The sequence below is a fragment of the Amblyomma mixtum genome, chromosome 6 (genome assembly GCF_055824585.1).
Source record: "Amblyomma mixtum isolate Tamu chromosome 6, ASM5582458v1, whole genome shotgun sequence".
In the NCBI taxonomy this organism is placed as follows: Eukaryota; Metazoa; Arthropoda; class Arachnida; order Ixodida; family Ixodidae; genus Amblyomma; species Amblyomma mixtum.
This window is the reverse complement of record NC_143017.1, coordinates 120,898,778-120,919,144: the sequence shown is the minus strand read 5'-3', so window position 1 is coordinate 120,919,144 and position 20,367 is coordinate 120,898,778. Positions and strand designations below refer to the sequence as shown.

General features: G+C 44.9%; 1 protein-coding gene across 2 annotated transcripts in view; it reads left to right on the top strand.

The window, feature by feature from the left end:
- Window positions 1-13,423: 13,423 nt before the first annotated feature.
- The window catches only part of LOC149340213 (uncharacterized), a 70,140-nt gene continuing 63,196 nt past the window's right edge, over window positions 13,424-20,367 (top strand). For both annotated transcript variants that reach the window (XM_089548981.1, XM_089548978.1), the window contains exon 1: window positions 13,424-13,589. The gene's annotated coding sequence lies outside the window, so the exon portion shown is untranslated. The remainder of the gene's footprint in view (window positions 13,590-20,367) is intronic.

Sequence of the window (20,367 nt, the reverse complement as noted above, 5' to 3'; positions counted from 1 at the left end):
CATCATAAAAAAGTTAAAGGTGGCTTTCAAACCTTTTTAGTGAAGTTTGGGTTACTGCATCATTAGTTAGATTATTCCAGTCTGTAATGGTTCTGGGGAAAAAGGAGTGCTTAAAGGTGTTAATTCGTGCGTTTAATGGTGTTACTGTAAAATCATGGCGTTGTCTTGTGCTGTACCCTGAGGAGAACGATATAATATTGGATGTGTCAATATTATACTGACCTTTGATTAACTGAAATAAAAATTTTAGACGACAGATGCGATTTCTGTGAGAAACTGGAAGCAAACCACTTTGATTAAGAAGTGCAGTGATAGATGTGCGGTTATATGAATTGTAAATAAACCGTGCTGCTTTCTTGCGGACTCTGTCTAATTTAGCAATGTTAGATTTAGTGAAAGGATCCCAGATTATGACGGCATATTCTAACATAGGGCGAATAATAGTGTTATACGAAAGTGAACGTACACTGGGGGGGCCTAGCTTCAGAGCACGTCGGAGGAAAAATAGTTTGCGTAGGGCATTAGCTGTAACGTTGTCAACGTGCTCTGTCCAGGAGAGGTTATTGCAGATCCGCAAACCTAGGTATTTGTAAGTATTCACTTGAGAGAGAACTTTGTTTTTAGCAGTATAGTTAAACAAAAGAGGCTTCTTTTTCTGAGTTATACGCATGAACACTGTTTTATCATAATTAACGCACATTTGCCATTGGTCAGACCATGTTATTATCTTAGTGAAATCGTTATTTAACCGTACTTGGTCCTCAGTAGTAGTAATCTTTTCATATAACACACAATCGTCAGCATACAATCTAACAGAAACTGAGATGTTATCGACAATGTCATTAATAAAAATCAAGAAGAGGAGTGGCCCAAGAACAGATCCTTGGGGAACGCCGGAATCAACAGGAACTGGAGGGGAAGGGGAATTATTTACTACTACAAACTGACGACGGTTTCTTAAGTAGGCTGTAATCCATGCGAGTAATCTGTCATTTTTTAGTACATTACCTAATTTGTGAAGAAGCTTGTTATGCGAAACTTTATCAAATGCTTTTTTAAAGTCCATAAATATAGCGTCAGTCTGCTTTCCTTCATTTATTGCCTGCGCAAAATCATGTATAGTTTGTACTAGCTGAGTGGCAGTGGAAAATCCTCGTCTGAAGCCATGCTGTGCATTAGTTAGAAAATTGTTTTGTTCAAGAAAATCGGCTATATGTTTATGAATGATGTGTTCCAAAACCTTGCATGCTGTAGATGTTAACGATATCGGACGGTAATTCTGAATAGATGCTTTGTCTCCAGTTTTGTGAATTGGTTTGATTCTTGCCGTTCTCCAGTCATCCGGTAATGATCCTTCATTTAATGATTTGTTAAATAAGATGCATAAATACTTGGCACACCATTCTGCATAACGCTTCAGGAATGCGTTGGGAATATCATCTTAGATAGGAACTTAGATAGGAAAGGGATTAAAGTAGATTACTTGAGTGACAGAACACAACGTACAGTAACCGGAGGTAAATATTTCAGTTTTTTACAAGTCACTTTGTGAGTGCCGCAAGGATTGGTGCTTTGACAACGTCTCTTTTTAATATACATAAATGATGTCGCTTCAAATATTTCTTCAAAATAATGCTATTCGCAGATGACAAATTTGTTTACAGATCAATTCGTAACCAGCATGATGAAGATGCCCTCCAGCAGGACCTGAACAGCCTAGTTAATGTCAGTAATTGTTAAAATAATAATAATAATAATAATAATAATAATAATAATAATAATAATAATAATAATAATAATAATAATAATAATAATAATAATAATAATAACAGTTAATGTTACACGATGTAAAGAGCCATCAAATCGGTAAAAGGTCTTTTATCCATTTCATGGCTCTTTACACTTTGTGACGTTAACTGATATGTAATCAGACAATAAAAATTATTTTTGTACCATCCCTTCTAATATTTCATTGTCGTTTAGCCTTACCTCCTTGCTACGTATTTGTCGCCTTTATGACCATTTACACCATGTGACATTGAATGCATCTGATTACCACTGCCACTGCTTTCCTATATATTGTGTACGTTTTGCTCAATTAAAATCAGTTGCCACTTCAGCGCCCTTTCCTGTACCATCTTCGTTTCGCCGTCGGGATCTTCTTTTGCTCTGCTTACCTTATGTCAGAAACCTAAAAAGCGAAGATTTTTTGAAGCTAAAGATATCTGTACCAAGAAACAGTCTAATATTAAGGCACGACTGCTCTACATTTTCATTCAGTCAAAAGAAAAATCACCGCCACGTGTGTGCCTCCTCTCGTTCTCTGCCCTGTTTCTGAAGCGCTGTGGCAAAATTAAGAAAAAAATTATCCGCTCCAGTGAGGTTGCTTCAGCATAAATGAGTACGAACCGAATCTTCTTTAAATAGCGAATAGTGATGGCACTCTGCAACGTCGTCTACCGGTTTTATCGGTGTCTTTGGTCAGCTATAGCGCTACAAAAATGACTTCCAGATTACTATTTCCTCGATATCTGCACACCAGACTGCATAGTGTTTTCTTCCATTATAACGCGAGTGCTATCTCTAAGCCGAAAGTACTTCCGTGAAAAAGTGGTAGGGGCAAGCTTACCCACTTGTCTTTATACATTTGCCTGTGTTAGTTTTGTACGACCTCGTTTCTGGTTTACTCCCTCTGGCTTGATAGCAGCACTGCACTTTCGGAATTCCGCAGGAAGCCAAAAGACCGGTGATGCAAGCGGAAGTCAGACGCGCTGCAAAGGAATGTGTGGACAACAGCCGTTCTTACTCGCGGGCACGCCTCTGTAAGTCTAGCGAAATGAGTCATTTTTACTGATTTCTTTTGCCCGCACTCACCGTTATCGTCCGCTAGTTATTAATTGTCGCAAGGCGTCGGCTGTTCAATTCTTTGTCGCGGCAGCCACATTTCGACGAAGGGCAAAGGCGAGAATGCCTGTGTACTGGAGTAATGGTGTATGTGAAGAATGTTGTGAAGAAAATTGTTTTCGTACGTAAAACTCCATTACCGTCATTCTTACCCTTCCATTTCCTTAGCGAATTAAAGGCACGAGTTACGAAAAAGATGCAGCGCAGAAAATAGCGCATGACTAGCACATGATATTCTGCGTCGTGCAATCCGTTTCAAATGTGATGCACATACTGCACTGCTGAAAAATTCCTTATCTGTGACTTTGAGTTCACCGAAACCAATGAAAGCATAGGGTAGGGTGTTTCTTTTAAATATAATTTGCGGTGTTCATCAATGAGAAATTTGAAAGTTCCACTTTCTAGTCAATTATCTGTCGTGTGTAAAGTGGTTAAACTACTATCTTCCAGTAATCGACGCGTCAAATTATATCTAAAAACAATTTCCCAATAATTTTCGTTGGTTTCAGTGACTGTTGGCTCCCTTCGCATGTATGTGTCATAAAGAGTGCCTTATTCCAGATCGTTGTCGGCTCTATATATTATAATATATGTCTGCCTGCGTGCGAGTGTGTATGCGTGCGCACGTGCGTGAGTTCATGCGTGCTTGCCTGTGTCAGCATCACCATGCTGTAGCGAGCAATGGCCTTGATATCGGCATTGGGTTTTGATTCTGTGAGCCCTGGTAAGTACCGGAGCATTATACATCTCTTTTTTTTTTAAAAAAAAAAGGCAACTCACCCAGTGCAGTGGAAGAAAGGCCCTAGGCCTTGAGTATGCCTCTTGCATGCATAAACCTGTGAGGCGATCTTAAGCCATCAGCCGTTGGCAATAGAGTTTATCTGCTGTTTACTAAGTCGTAAAAATTAATGGCGCTTGGCGGCATATGATAAGCCGTTATGAGCGAAGTGAAGAGCGCTGAATAGCTCTCCTTCATGGCGACAGCGATTTGTTTGGGAATAGCAGCCCAACTTGTGGAAGCCCACTTTTCAAGAGGCATGGTCATGCAAAAAAGAACAATACGATATCTCATCTAAGCAAACTTTGGCGCACGAGCGGTTTCACTAATACTGTTTGCAACGGTGATGGTGTTGTAGACGTCTTGATCGGCTCATAAAAGTAAAGTAAATAAGTGACTCCTGCATGCTGCATCAGCCGGACGGACACTGGTGTGTAATTCGGGTATACTAGAGCCAACTCCCGACTGCTATCGTGCAACAAGGTGGACGCCATCAGTGCTTTCGCTCAGTGGTGACGCCAAAAGAACAGTCTAGAGTTAGAGAAATGCGGCTTAGTACAATGGCACTTGTGCACATAGGACTGGACGTCGTTCTTTAAGTGCGATCGGAGACGAACGGCCGGCTCCGGAAATTCGAATAAAGTTCAGTAGTGAGTCGCTGACAATCTTTTCCACCTTAAGTGATCCATTGTTAGCGTGTGCAGCCTTCCGCTTATGTCACTACGAACATTGCATTGCTACTTGGTTTATTTCTATAATACAAACAGGCACTGGATGTCTATACAAGGTTAAGTACTAGACTGGTACAGGAAATGCTATTTTGTCATCGACAATTGCCCAAGCAAACCTTTTATACAAACATCTGTTCTAAAGTAGGAATCAGCCTGCGTTGTCAATATTTTTAAATAAAGAAAATTTTCTCATTTCTAGGAATTGTACGGTATTTCGTTGAACGCTTCCTTCTTCTGTTTCTTGCAACTTTGCTCCATTTTTATATACTGTCACTGCTTTTGATGAGGCCTCTCCATTCATTCCGTCTTGAGCTTCTTAACACTTAGATCTTCCTTCCCATTGTCTTGCCACCTCTTTCCCGTTCCTTCTTTGGGCCTCTAACCACCGAGTTCGTGCTTTGTGACCTTCTTTACAATGCATTCTTCGTCCTTGAACTTTAAATGCCCAAATTAGCACAGCGCCTCTTCTAGAATTTTGCGTTGAATATCCGTGACTTTGACGCTCACTCGTATGTGGTCTTTCCGGACTGTGTCCTTTCTTGGCACTGCACACATCCATCACAGCATCCTCACTTTTGATACTTTTATCTCTGTCTCTGGCCTTCTTTGAGGGTAACGCTTCAGTTCCATACAGCACTGTCGGCCTCACCATTGTTCTAAAGACTTCGCCGCTTTGACTGGCATCTTAACCGGTATCTTCTTGTTACCGAGGACATCAGAAACAGCTTTCTAGTTCTTCTATGCTGCTTGGATTCTACGGTCCCGTTAAATAACTAACCTACAAGCCTACATAACCTTCTAGAATGGGTTCCCAGTCTTCAGGGGATAGAAGGGAACGAACGGGCACATGTTCTCGCTCGCAACACGCCTCCGAGCAACACTTACCCTCGTCTGGATCATTAAAACCACAAGGATGAGCAGCGTATGCCCTGAAAACACCGAAGAGAAAGTCTTGAAGAACTACGACTCTCCCGCTGCATCCTTCCCCTCCATCTTCCACATTTTACTCGCCGCGAGTCTAGTTTCGCTAGACAAGTGCAAACACTGTTCAATGTGACCTGTACAACCACCACATACTCAAGTACTCTGGCCACACTCGCTGTCAGGTATATTGCTCCCACCCGACAACACACACATATTGGACCTGCCCACGTGCCACACAGTCACCGCACTACCTACAACGCAGATTGCTATCCATGTAGATACCGTGTTCTTGGGAGAGCTGGGTCGCTACTCTAGACGGTCCGACTTGTGGCGGCGATCCGGGAAAGGGGGGGAGGGGGGGAATAAATGTTTTTCTCTCTCGCTTTCCCTCACTATGTCTTCTTCATCACTTATCGTGTTAAGGTATCTGGAATGTATTTTTCTTTTGACCATGGTGTAATGTTACCTTAGTTGTTCGCACATATGGCCTTCTTGATTAGAAGCCATGCATTTTGTATTGCCTTTTCTGACGCTTGCTTTTCAGTGTTTGCTTTCAAGCTTCCAGATTGCTCCTGCACTCTCCTTGGCACTCGACCACAGTTCTATATCATCAACAAGCACTATTATAATAGGACAACCAATACTGTACAGAAGTGGAAAGGGTTCAGGCTGCAGACTCACTGTAACATCAGTGCTTCTAGTTTTAACTCGTACAAAAGAAGCTCATTTATAAGGATAAAAATGCTAAATGCATAAAGCGTAACATATCTTTCTGTTAAGCCAATAAATGCTGCAACAAATTTTCTGACAGTTCATTTTGCTTTGTCAATTCGAAGGATCTAAAATAATCGCAGAATACTGAACGTGTGTTATGCTAACCTTGTGCGACGTCAAATTCTCGTGTAATACGTCTGCATGAAGCTTTGAATTCAGCCCAAAGGAAATCTGCATAATTCAATTTTTTTTTCTTTTTCCTTTTTTGAAACCATAGACGCAATACGCGCGTGCAGCCCACGTGAACTAAACGTGACGACCAGTGTAAACGAAGTGATTAGGAAGATGCATTAATTTAAGCATCTCTTTTCCTGTAAGGAAAAGCAAGGACAGACGAGTGGCAATGGGATGTGACCAGAATGAAAAGGTTGATTAAAACGTATGTTCGAAGCCACTCTCTAATAATATTCACGACACGGCAGCCAGTGCCTATCTGCGGTGGATAGTAAAGGGCATGAATTATTCAACGACATTCCATTCCGTGCGCTACGTGGGGGAGGAGCAAGACATCTCTATAGGAGTTCTGTACACCCGATAGGAAGGTGTTCGCATATGCCGTTGCTCAAAACCGTCTTGATCGTTCCGAGAAGCAGAATTAAGATCCGAAGGTTTCCTTTTCCTGGCCGGCTTAGACACTGTGCTAACGCTTTCAAGCATAAAAACTTCCGGGGAATAAGTGCACGTGTACTCACAAAGGCACAGGCAAACTGCGAGCCCGTGACAAATTTTCGTTTTAAGATGCGGTATGAATATTCAAAGCGAAAGTATCTTTTTCGTTTTCTTGAACATGTAGACGTGGCATCGGTAAGGCCGACTGTAGAAGCCATCGGCATTTTAGCTCATGAAGCACAGTTCTCACCTCTCGTCGCAAGAGGTATTAACTTTGCTTTTGAGGATTATTTGCGGATTAGCCGTGAACTAGCAAGTGAGGAGGTATTTGCCAACTTCAATCCTGTTTAACTGCGTTATCTGCAGGACGGCCGCCTGGAATGCTGCTCGTTTGGCGGTTGCTTCGGCCCGTTGCTGTTGCGGCTGGACTCATCAATGGAAGCTTCTTGTAATCAAAAGAAACTGTGTTAGTGCGAAATCGACACCAGTGTCGCAGTGCGAAAATTCCTTTGTCTATGTGTCTGTAGCCTAGGAGAATGATGTCTCCATTCACCAGCCACCTCCCCACCACAACCGCCTTAGTTAGGAAGCTGGCCACCCACCTACCGCCACCCTTTGATGCACCTCTCAATCCCACCCTCACCCACCTTCGCCCTTCAGAAGCGCCATACACGATCCGCCTACCTCCTGTAATTTTCACCTGCCCAAAACATTTTGTCGCTTGTGGGAAGCCTCGAGTTGAAAAGCCTCGAAAGAAAAGCATTCATTGGAGCAAAAACATGAAAGTAGTCTTGGAGGATATATCCAACGGCTGTCACAAAATTTTCGCATCAGATGTCCCATTGTCCTGTAAATTGTTTTCCGTGAGTCTGTAACCTTTAAAATGTGGTGTTATTTGAGAAACGACGCTTGATTAATCAGTCTTACAAATCTACTATGTTTTAAGAAGAAATTATCAACTGCAACCAGGGACTATACTCAGTTGCACAGAAAGAGAGGTCGTGTTTCGGCGTGTTGCCAGAGTTTACTGTGTCGAAACGCAACTGCGTGCTCTTGTATGAAATCTATGGCTAATGAACGCAAAAAAAGACGGAGACGAAGAGAAGACGACGACAACATTACTGAAGCATTCTTCGTCTTTGACTTTTTTGCACTCGTTAACAATGAATACGTACCAACTAGCCCAACTTCTTAATATTTGAGAATGGCTAAATTTCCTCATAGTTTTATTTCCTCCCTTAGAAGCCGGGCTCCCTTGAACGCCATGCTTCCCTAACGAATTTTTTGGCTGTACCGATGAAGTGTATCTTTATGGATGGATGTACCCTGCTCTTTATAAGTTTGGCTCTACGCCGACTGGTGTCTGTCTGTTTTTACATCATGGCAATCAAAGATACGAAACTGACGCGGCACTGTTGTTATGGTTCCATGATTTGCCGAACGCCGCGCATAACAAGACAGAAAACAGAAATCGAGAGTACGGGTGTTATTCCTGCGCGGATTTGCACTCATATGTCTGCTTTGGTTTGTTTCACAACTGATAATCGAGGCTTCCACCAATGATGACCTGATATGACGGGTGCAAAGCTTCCTCTATTTGGCCACATTTATTAGGCGGAAGCATGGCGTCACATAGGTTGGGGCTTGTATTCTCTTGGCGGGGCGTCAAATCTCTGTCACTTCTGTTCCGTGTTATATTTCAACTTTGCGGCCTAGCCCTTGACCTGGGGCGCCGACATTTCAATTCTACTTTTCATGTAAGCGAATGCCTTTTATTCGCTAGCGAGTCATTGATGCGGCAAAATGTAAAGTTCGAGATCGCAGTTCAATACCACAGACGGGCGGGGACGTTGACCGTCACGCTCCTGGTATTTGCCCGAGCGAAAAAGTGTTACGCGCTTGTCGGCGAGAACATAAGAAAGCGGGCCAGTGAAACCACCAGATGCTGGGCACTGATATCATTGTTATCAGTCGACCATGCCAAGCGAGCGGCACTGCAGGAAAAGAAAACAAGAAGGAGAAAACAAAACCACCCCACTGAGGTGCCCTACATACACCGAGCCAACACGCTAAACCTCAGAGAGCCCGCAGCAGAAGGAAGGCTGTGAAAGTGTTTCGCTGCTCGCCAAACAAAAGGTAGTCTGTGCTTTATAGTGGTAACGCGAGATCGAAGAAGAGTTAGGGCACGAAAACGCAGGCTACCGGGTAAGGTCCGTATGAACAAAGAGAAGTGAACGAACATCAAATCAAAGGATAGCATTGCGAAGTACAGCACGACCACTCTGTGTGGTGTTGTCCTTTATTTTTGTCTTGCCTTTTTTCCAAAGTGAACTACACATCTCGCTGCCTTGTCACCGACTAACCCAACAATGCACCTTTACGAATACGTGTGCTTTGGTGGCCGCGCGATAAATTTCACCACATGACACTTGCGATCTTATTCTCCATGCTGGCTTGAGATGTTCGCAATGGTGATGAGGTGCATATGCGTAGTGCTAGGTGTTAATACAAAAGGTACGGCGCACCGACACACGTCATCTCAGGTGACTGTGTACCCAGAAAAAAAGAAAGCAAAGAGGTGGTACGCACTTGTCTCTCCGCAACCTTCTTTGTTGTTTACAGTGCTTCGGAGGCGCGTGCAATGGCGTGGTGCAAGCCGGCTCCGATAGAACCAAGGACACAAAGAAAGAAATGTAATTAGTGCCTTGCATAGCTGTCATCTATTGGACGCTGCGCTTAGCTATAGGTTGCCGAACAACAAACAACATCAACAACGGCAGGAAATGTAGTGGGGACAACTCCATTCATCTTCAAATGCCGATTACTGAACACCATGGAAAACATCATCCAACACCCATCTATTCCACATTGTTTGCAAGTAGATAAAGCGTAGTGAAACTGCGCCTAAATATGGAAATCAGTCTGTGTGCATATACATGCGTGCGTTCGTGCGCGCATGTGTTTGCGTGGCGTGTGCTGCACCGTCATATGGGTGTGCCCAGTTTAGGACTTGCGACAGCACAGAGCCAGGTCATGCGCCTCTGCTCCATACGCAAGGAGGGAAGGGCGGAGGCGTGACGTCACCTAGCGCGTCGCATAGAGGGATCACCCGTACTATTGCGTAGGCGTTCTGTTTGCTATAGCATCACCACCGAAAAGGTGCCGCTACAAGGAGATGGAAAAGACGTAACCGAGCACAGACGCGGAGCAGCTGTAATAGCGTCTAGAGCGTGGGTGGCCTTCGCGAATCGGGTTACAGGCGCGACCTCGACATCCAGGATGCCGAAAAAGACTCGGGCCGCAAACCGAATGGGCCTGTACTATGCGTGCGGCGCCAAGTCATTTACAGCAATATATATCGTGAGTCAGAAATCTGGCAATTAGAAAAAGAACGGAAGCCACATTTTATGTTTTAGGGCCACTTTGATCTTTCCGAGTTTGAAAGGTATTCGACTGAGGACTTCTCGTCCCAGTTGCTGCGTGCGCCTGCTGAGCGGGGTCTACATGTCTGCTAGAAGAAATGCTCGCTTGCGGTGCAAGTTACATCTATTTCATGTGTTTTAGTTGTTACATATAAGGCCTCGTGGACTTCAAGTAGCTTCGAAATTTACATGCAGAAGCAACATTCGTGCTGTGAGCCCGTTGAAGAGATTGTCTACAATACCGTCTCGACCACATGAATGTGTAGCGAAGTCCCAATAGCATTTTCGCATTTCGACTCAATCTAAACCTGTCCGCTTCCATAGCGCGCTTTCCATAGCTCGCTGGAAAGCGAGCTGTGGAAAGAAAAATGATAGGTGTAACGTTAAGAGACCGGTAGCGGGCAGAGTGGGTGAGGGAACAAACGCGGGTTAATGACATCCTAGTCGAAATCAAGAGGAATAAATGGGCTTGGGCAGAGCATGTAATGCGAAGACAAGATAACCGCTGGTCCTCAATGGTAACGGAGTGGATTTCAAGGGAAGGCAAACGTAGCAGGGGCAGCAGAAAGTTAGGTGGACGGGTGAGGTTAAGTTTGCGGGGATAGGGTGGCCGCAGCTGACAAAGGACAGGGTTAATTGGAGAGACATGGCAGAGGCATTTGCCCTGCAGCTGGCGTAGTCAGGTTGATGATGATGATAATGGGAAAACCCAGAATGCAGAAATTCATTTGGATTATTGCTGAGAAACCGATCTTTTACTCGGGTCTGATAAGAATATATGCTGTATTAAGTGAGCATGATGCAGTTATTGAAGCCACTGGTTACAGAGGCTCCATGGCTGACATTTATGCGACGCTGAAGAAGTAGCGTATTTTGCCGGCACCTTCAAAAATTCTCATTTCCAACATGTGCCAAGGAAGGCAATGACAGGAAATAAGTGCGTAGCCCTCACAAGGCAGGGCACCGTATACTTCCAACCATGCAGTCAATATTTACAAGATGGCATATAAATAAGTGTTGTTTTAAAGAAGCGAAACACGCTATGAAGCATCGCGTCTCTCCTTTTCGATGTCTCTGAACCCTGGGGAAACCCAACCATGTCGTCCGGATGCGCTTGTACAGACAGGAAAAATCCTGTGGGTTCCCGGTGCAACACGAGACCGGGGGTGACGCCCTGTATGACGAGGCCTGTTTGCCAGCGCGTCATCGCTGTCAGATAGGCCTATTTCATTGATGCCCTGCACGTAAAAAAAGCTATAAATTTTGTTTCAAAGTAAGTACAGTTTCTGTAGTCAATTCAAGGCCACTGTAAGAATGCCTTGGCCCATATACTGGCGTACTCGTGCTCAAAAAGTGAAGGTGTACCACTCGGATTGCTCTTTGTTAAAATAAACATATTGCCACGTATCATTGTAGTGTCTTTTCGTTCACGCAAAGCCGCAGGAAAGGGGTGTTATCATTTTTGTTCGTGACGCGAGAAGCGATCGGATTAATCTCGATTGATCACAGCCATGAAGAGGTGCATCTACGTGTTTCCAGATTAGTGTAGATGATCTTGACCTGTTATCTCGAAGTTTCCTTACCGGCTTTAAATTGAGCGATGCCGCGAGCGGCGGGCATTTGTAGTTCGACGACTGACGAGCACGTTTGTTGCTTACGCCGCCGCCGAGTTATTCAGTTCTTTTGCGGGCGCAAGTCAGCCCAAATAAAGAGCTTCGTTTCCAAGTCTTGTTGGTGTCCTACTGACCGCTGGACTGCCGTTACTACAACGTGACAATATTGCCAGTGATATCGAATGTTATATGAGGTCGCGGAAGGTAGCACTGGGGCTTTTTGTTTACATCTAAAAAATGCACACACGTAGTACTAAGAACAGGCATGCGTATGCGCCATCACACACGCGTACAGGCATGAACGCAGACACATGCGTACGCACACGCATTAAATAAAGAGGCAACTGCACTCTTTCACGCTTCCTTTATACACAGCTCTCCTACGTGCTGTGGCCAAAAGCAGCAGGTGTGGAATGGTATCATATGTGCAGGAAGACAGCAAAATCGCAGGGTAGAATTATAAATGTCTTCACCGGCTTTTCTTTTCTAAACGGACTCTCACGGGAGACGCATTTGCAGTAGCACGAATTTTTACAGTGACTGCTGCATCATTTACGCTTTGCGAATTTATGCTTCCATCAAACTCTTTCTGTGCGCTACTATAAAAGCTGTTCAATTGCAAAAACCCAATCCTATAACCCGAGAAAGATAGCAGCTTTTTGGAATTCCTATTTTCTTCCTATATAACTTGCTATGGACGCGGTAGAATCGTTTAAGACGTTATTCGTAGCTTGAAGAACCTTACGTTCCGTATGCTTCCCTCAGGATTGCATAAGGTGAGTAGTCTTCAATCTCGCATTTTATAACAATTAAAATTTTAGAATTTGAATACGCCAATACACAGTGCTTGTATAGTCGTTCACACACCTGTCTAGAGCGCTCGAATGACGCACACCGGGGAGTGCACTGGCGTCATTTACGCTTGGTCTAGGTCTAGGGCTCTAAACAAGGCTTTATCATGCAAGCACCTTCCCATGCGCACTGTTTAATTCCTCATGACTTTTAAAGCCATATCGAACCCGCCACGCAGCGGCGCACGGCCATAATTCGCAACAGAGCGCGGCGTTCGAACGCTCTAGATTTGTGTGCGGATGACTGTACACGTTGTTATGCCTGGGTCTGCGTTGGCATCGAAGGCCATAAAGAGGATCCAGAAGACCTGTAAAAGACGCTCCAGTTTCTGTAGAGGGGTCTGGCAGTCACCAAGGTGCCATGCATAGCAGCGATTAACCTCCCAGTACAGGGACAGGTGCATGCCAACAAAACCCTTCTGCGCATTCCTCAACTCGCTCTGCAATGTATTCTAATTGCATGGTGGGCTGGGCTCAGGCCGCTGGATACTCTGCGAGTCCCTGCGGAGTCTCCTACGAATCGACAGAAAATTATACTCCGCAGAAGCACACGCTTCCTCTTGGACGCCCCGAAAATTGGCATGCTCACGCCGGGTAATTGTCGACGCATGGGAAAGAGAGAGAGCATAAGCGAAAGAGTAGACGTGAGAAACGGCGTAAGAGACGGGCAGCTGCATCAAGAAGCAACGGCGCTCTCTGTCTTGCAGGTGGACCCAGCGGTCATCAGTGGCGACTTCCGTCCGGCAGGGCGCGCCTCGAAGGCCTACTCGGACTCGACGTCGTCGCGCCGCCTGGGTATTCAGCAACGCTCGTCAAAGCCGGTTCGCCCTCTCCCCAGCCCCTCGCCGTCGCCGCCGCCGTCGCGCGGGCCACGCGGTTGCTGCCATTGCTGCTGCGCCGGTGGAGCCGGCCGAAGGCCCTGTCCCCGTTTGCCCCGCAAGGACGGCCGAGCCGTTTCGGATACTCCGCTGTCGCCGTCACCGGTGAGTCGAGATGCGCGCGACGCGAGTCGCGAAAGTACTTCTGCCCAAAAGCATCACTGTTTGGCTATGCTGTAGCTATATGGAGCGTGCGCGTGTGTACATGGCTGTCTGCTGCAGTCATTCCAATGGTTTATTTTCCCGCTGACCGTGATGTGTGCTGTACGCGGTGTCCACTACGTCGAGTGCGTTCTGCGTGAGTGCCAAGCAGTGCTCGGGGAAGCAACAACTGTGCCAGTGCAGTCGAGTTGCTTGTTTGCTTTGCTTCGCTGACTGTATGACGGGTGGCTTCGATGCCTTCGGTGTTGTACTGCGACGTGTCTGTAACTTCTGCAGTGTCGTTTCCTTTTTGCCGGGTCGATAAGTTTCGACCCCACTGGTTTCGAGTGCGGGATAACTGGCATTCCAGGACTACTGCATATGGCATTCTGGACGAGATGTTTAAAACTGTGCCACGTTCTCCCCTAGCTGTTTGCAGGGGTTAGCGGACACGTGAAGGCGAAACCGTGTTGTTTTCGCTTCACGCATTGGGTTGTGTCGTTGGAACGCACTGCCATCTTGTCTACAATAGGGTTTGGTTTAGTATACATTGCATGGAGGAGTTGCGCTACAAGCGGTGAAGTGATAAGTCAGCGGTGTCAACTACGTGCATGTGATCCCTCGTGTGGTCCCGACGCTCGCGTGTGTGTACATCGCATGCCGGCCGCTTATAAATGCGACAGGAGGACTCAGGAGCATCCATCGTCGGTCGCATTTTGCCATTTATTCATGAGATACGTGTGTGGCACCTTTAGTTCTATTTTGGCACAAAAAAATGAAAAAAACTGCCTCTTCCTTTTTCATTAAAAAATAAGTTGTATAAGTAAAGTTTAAAGACACCTTTTACTGGAGCATGCAGCCAGGAGCTACGCGAATTGAATGAATTATGCTGTGGATTGATTTAATGTAAAAGTGTGGAGGATATATCACATGCTTAGACGAGTTCGTGGGTAAAATGATCATCTGACTGAAGTTTATCAAGTTAGGATCATGATAAGTTTTAGCTTTTAAGGGACATGACGCAAAAATATTGGGGTAATTACGGGATTCCTGGAACAATGATTAATTTATTAGCGTCGTAACTAAAAGAAGATACGAAATATGTGCAACAATGAGTTATAGTGCTGATGTGCGTATATAAATACGCGTTACTGAGGGTCTAGATGTAATTTTGTATATGTTTGTTCAGTGTCATGCGAACCGCATGCAGACGTTGTGCGCCTTCTGGCTGTCGGAGTTTTCCTCCCGTGTGGTTATTTCGTGTTTTCTACTTACTCATTTATAATGATGTTCATAATAACGGCAATACTTTCATTTTGGACAGTGTTTCATATGATTTGCTTTGCGTGAAAAGTATCTTGCTTGTTATTGAGCATTTTTTTTTGTTACGCAGAAGCAGTAATAGAACTTATGTCGCAGGTTAACTTCAAATGTATTCAAGAATGAAAAATCACCATTTGCCGCCGCATATGCAAGCTTAGCGCATAAACAATACTCTCGCATTTTGACGAATGAAGCTCGTCCCTACGAACTAACCGCTTTTATTTGCCCTTTAGTCGACCGTCGCACTTACGATCAAGAAAGAACACGTTTTTACAATCACTGCGCACGTTGCCACACTCACAATTCCATACCCTTGTTCTCAAACGGTGGTCACGGAAACAGGTTGGCTTATGCTCTAGTAGATATGCTAAGCTATGCGTTGTCTTGTTTCTTTTTTTACTCGCCGAAGTGAACGGAGCATAACTCTCTGTTTTGCTTCCGTCTGTGACTCAGAGGGTATTAGACTTTGCAGTAAGCGCGTCTCATAGTCAGGAGCTCTTCGGGCTTATGCTCTGCGAAGTAAGGGACAAAAATCATTTCTTAAAACAAAATTTTCTTGAAAGGTTTCGTGCCCTACGACGCTGTTAACATTACTCATTGAATTCGTTGGTAGTGACGTAAGCAATTACGCACGTCTCTACTAAGATACGAAGTAGCGATAATATCTGGGTGTCAGACACCTAGGTCTTAGGATCGGAGCCAATCGGTTTCGACATCTCGCATTTCTGTTTTACTTTGCGACGTAGAGGTTCACTCTTCGAAAAAGAAGGATGATGTTTCAACATACGATTGCGGACGTTTCATCCTTGCGACATTTTCCAGAAAAGTACTGCCTCATTAACATAAGCAAATCGGTAACACTAGAGATTACATAGCGCAATATTAACCTTAATAGGGTTTCTGTAAAGAAATATAGCCGCTGAGATACGTTTTATTTTCTAATAAGTTGCCTATGTTCATTACTGAACCAGAGGTGTTTTAACGCGTTTGCGAAAAAAGAGGAAGGAATGTGTTGGTACCTATTATATTAGAGTCGGAATTGGCCCCAGAAAAAAAAAATAATTTTTCTGTTGTCTGAAAGCAGTCACCTGTTAAATCAAAATGAAGCGCAAGAAGCGGCACTACTTGAATAACACACCGGACGCTGAGCGCCGTTATTCTTGGAGGTGTGTCTGCTCACCTGACAGCGGCAAACGCGGGGTCGGTGGCTGAGCAAATATGCTTTCTTTCGCTAGGCTGCCGTGCCAAGGCTGCTGAAACCGAAGGCGCAGCTTAGAAGACAGCATTGCTGCACCAGCGTGAAATGGAATTGATTTCGGCAGTTCTGCACAGAAAGAGAAAAAAGCAGAAATGAAATCTTGTTAGAAATAAAAGATGATCTGCTTTTAACTGTTCTACTGGGCGGTTTGAGGCTGTGATATCCAGGATTAAAAAGAAAATAAGGAAGACATCCACAGTTCACTACAGTAGAAAACTGATTCCCTTTTCTGTTAAGTCTAAGTTCACGCAGAAATTTTTGAATCCTGGTTACTAGAGATGATCAAAGTTAAACGGAGTGTTCCGTCTTGATCATTCCGACCTCAAGGTCCACGAGAAGAACAAGTATTTTGTACATTTTTTTTTGCCAGTACGAGTTATCTTTAGTAGAAGGGCAGCATTTTCAAAGCGAGCTATTATAGAATGTTAATTTATCTGACAACAATGCCGAAGGGCTATCAGGAAAAAATTCCTTGCGGAAAAAAAAAACAATAAAACAGTCGTATTCTGATCGTCACTACGTCTGCCGGTCGAAATAGCCGCACGATAGCTGTCGACTACTGCGTGGCACATAGCCCTCAGTTTGCGCTGGCCCGTAAAATTTTATCATTCAAAATTCTCTAGATAAATGTCATCAATTTCACAATGAATCCATGAATCAATCAATCGGTTAATTAATTAGTCAATCAAACGAGCAGTCTATTCATAGGAACATCAAGCTACTCAGAATTCAGTAACTCTTTATCGATCGCTTTATCCAGCAACATTTAGAGATGTTGTGAAATTCGCGCACTTTCATATGCAACGACACAAAAAGCGACGCACACAATTGCTGTTGCGCTGCTTCGTAGTGGAGTTGCGCGGGTACTTTAAAATGCTCACTTGAAGAAATGCCACGAACGCAGGAGGCAGCATCCATTGCTGTGTCCCTGCTGGCACATCTCAGCGCGTTCTGAGTGGCTACCATCTTACGATATTATGTCCAGCTGTATGTGTGCAGTGCAGTCCACCACACACGAACTTGCACTCTCTCTCTCTTTTTAAAAAATAAAGCCCGATAAGGCCTGCCTAGGCTTCTGAATGGCATTGACCACATTTCAAAACCACATGTCTTCAGAAACTGTTTGCAGGTTTAATGGCGCCCATCGAAACTATTGCTTCGATTTGTAAGGAAAAACTTTTCAAGGTACGCAAGATAAAAGTACCTCTTGCGTTAGCGAACTTTTGCTCTTTGCATCAGTGGTCCATTTGCCCGTTAAAGCATGTAGTGATGCGCCCTCTTTTGGGAATATAATCGATCGCATCGAATGGGAGTTAGAAATTCTGTTTTAAAATAACCCCTGTTCCTCTGCAAGGCTTACTGTTTGCGAGCACTCTAGTATTTGTGAAAGTTCCTCGAATTATTCCGGTTACGGGCACCGATTGGAAACGTGGAGATGCATCGAGGCCAAGTGCTACCTACGAACTGCATGGCGGCAATAATGGGAGGGGCCCTACAGCAGCATGTCAACATTCAGCAGGTCATGTGACTAGGAAGAGAAAAGGTGACGAATGAGTGCTCTCTTCTGTGGGCTGACAGAAATGGCCATGAGGCTTGCGCGAGGATCGTTGAGGAATCCGCCAACGCTTTACCGACGAGGGATTCTTCCGGAGGCATTCGCTTAGTAGTACATGCGTTAGCTCTCTGAAGAGTGAGCGGTGGAATGCCTGTAAACAACGCGTAGCCGGAGCCTGTCAGTCTATCTGGCATGTGTTAGGATTTTTTTCCACAAAATGTTTTCGCCAGCTCAGGCGCAGTCGAAAGAAAATACATTTATCGGCGGCATTGTTTAGAAAACTCGAGGTCAGGGCTACCAGGGCCACGAAGCGTTCAAATGGCAGTGCCTGCAAGCTGAAAAAAAAAGAAAAACAGCCTAAAATTACGCCATTAGATGTGATTATGCGAAAAAAAATGGCCCCTGAAGGAAGAGTTACTGATAGTAGAAAGAAAACACTGGGATAAAAACAAGAACTTAAAAGGTGTAAAAATTTCACGCTCAGTTATTTATGCGTTGAAATACACGTGCAAAAGCGTCTCTAAAATTCTTGACATGAAGGTTGCGAAGGGGAGAGCCCAAGACAGAAGGCGTAAAGGCGCAGCAAGTTAGTAAATGTGAAGTTGGTAAAAATTCTGACGCCCATAAAATAGCAGCAAGACGCCAGAAGGATACACGGCATTGCCGGTAGAATGTATTTCAGCAAAATGACAGTGAAATAGCTTGATTGTTTACTGCATGGGGGAGAGGTTTCCTCGTTCGTTATGGTCAAGTAGCCAAGATCCTTGTCAAGTGCAAATTCTCTCACAGCACGAGCGCATGCAAATGAGGCTATGGACCATCTACGCTATTGACGCAGCGAGCGCGAAGCAGACAGCGTTGCGTCACGTACACCACTCTTCCTTGTGAGTTCACTCAAAAGGAAATACCCAAGCCTACTTTCTCTTCACTGTTTTTGTGGTTGTAGAGAGGCAGTCGAATGCGAGTTGACAGAAAAAAAAAACGGCCTTGACGGCGAAAGTAATTCCGCCTAGCGTGAACATCTTTGCTTACGCTTTTTAGTGCTTTTATATAAGACCTTTCCTTGAGTGATGCATTACCATCTCCGACAATGTTTGCCCTGGGGGGTAGTTGCACTCGACTTGAAGCCGGGAGTGCCTTTCCGAGCTCCCTTTAGCGTGGAGCACCCGGAACCAGTTATACCTGATACATTTGCATCACGATGCCAGCTAAGCACCACCTAGCCAGCGTGCGTACTAAGCCATGCGTGTCAAGATGAGTCTGTTGCTCATGTTCATGTCTGAGTTAAGGGCATCACAAAAAGGCGCAGAGAGAAGATCCTGTCACTCAGCGACTTGCCGCGGGAGATCTTTATTGAGACATGTGCGGGACCAAAAATAACCCGCTGAATCGCTGTGATCTAAAACAACACCCCTATAAATCGCGCATCTGTCCGAACTTTAGTTGCTAAAAAAAAAGAAAGAAGATTGAAGCGAAGGCGTAACTTGTGCAATAGTTAGGAAAACTCGGGGTAACCTTGAGAAAGCGGGAACGGTGCCAGGTGTCTGGTCTGGCAGCGCTGTGCCCCTCTTGGCTGAGACGGCGTTGACGGCGGTTCCGAAGCTCCGAATTACTTGCGGTCTTAAAAGCATGTGCCGAGAACAGACGGTTTCAAAACTGGAGTACACAGGCTTCGTCGAACAGTGTTGCGATGGCCGTGGCGGATAGATGCATGTGTATTCAGGTAAGGTTGACTCAATGGCCTTTTAAGGCGGAAGCCTTTAATGCCTCATCGTTGTAAGCAGGAGCTGTCGACAAGAAATGTCACGCTTTTCAGTTGGTCGAAACGGTCGTGACGACACAGTGCGCGAATTTCAAACGGGGCCAATTGTACTCGGCTACTAACCATGCAACCAATTAAAGGGATCGTATAGTGATGCTCCAAGAAAGTTTGACTGAGTTTAGTTAATTGCTTACTTAACCAATTAGTCCAATTAACCTTTCTAGTCAGACCAGATAAATAAATAAAACTGAGTAAGAAATTGGCCGAGCTTGGGAATCGAACCCCGGTCTCCGCAGTGCGAGTCGAGCACGCTACCACTCCGCCATGCCAACTCGATGGTTTGGAATGAACAAAGGTGCGTCTAGTGAATACGGTATCTACGTTCACTCCCATCTTCCTCCCTTCCCGTTACGGCGAGGTTTAGGTGTCCTCCGAGATATGCGAGACACATTTCCTTTCCTCAAAAACCAATTTACCGACGAGCAAGTCGTATTTGTCCGCGTTTCTGATTGGTCCAAATTGTCGTGACGTCACCATGCGCGAATTTTGACGGGTGTCCACCGAAATATGTGAGACAGTTACTGCGCAACTTCCTTTCCTCAAATACAATTTTCGTCTAGTGTCTACTGAGATATGTGAGACAGTGAATGCGTAATTTCCTTTCCTCAAATAAAATTTTCATTTCCTTTACTACGGCCCCTCTTTCTTCTTTCACTCACACTTCCTCCCTTCCTGTACAGTGCGGCTCAGGTGCCCACCGAGATGACAGAGAATTACAGCGCCATTTCCTTTCCTCAAAAAGCGTTGCGTTCAAAGGGCAAGGCATCGCGCCGAACGAATGGTG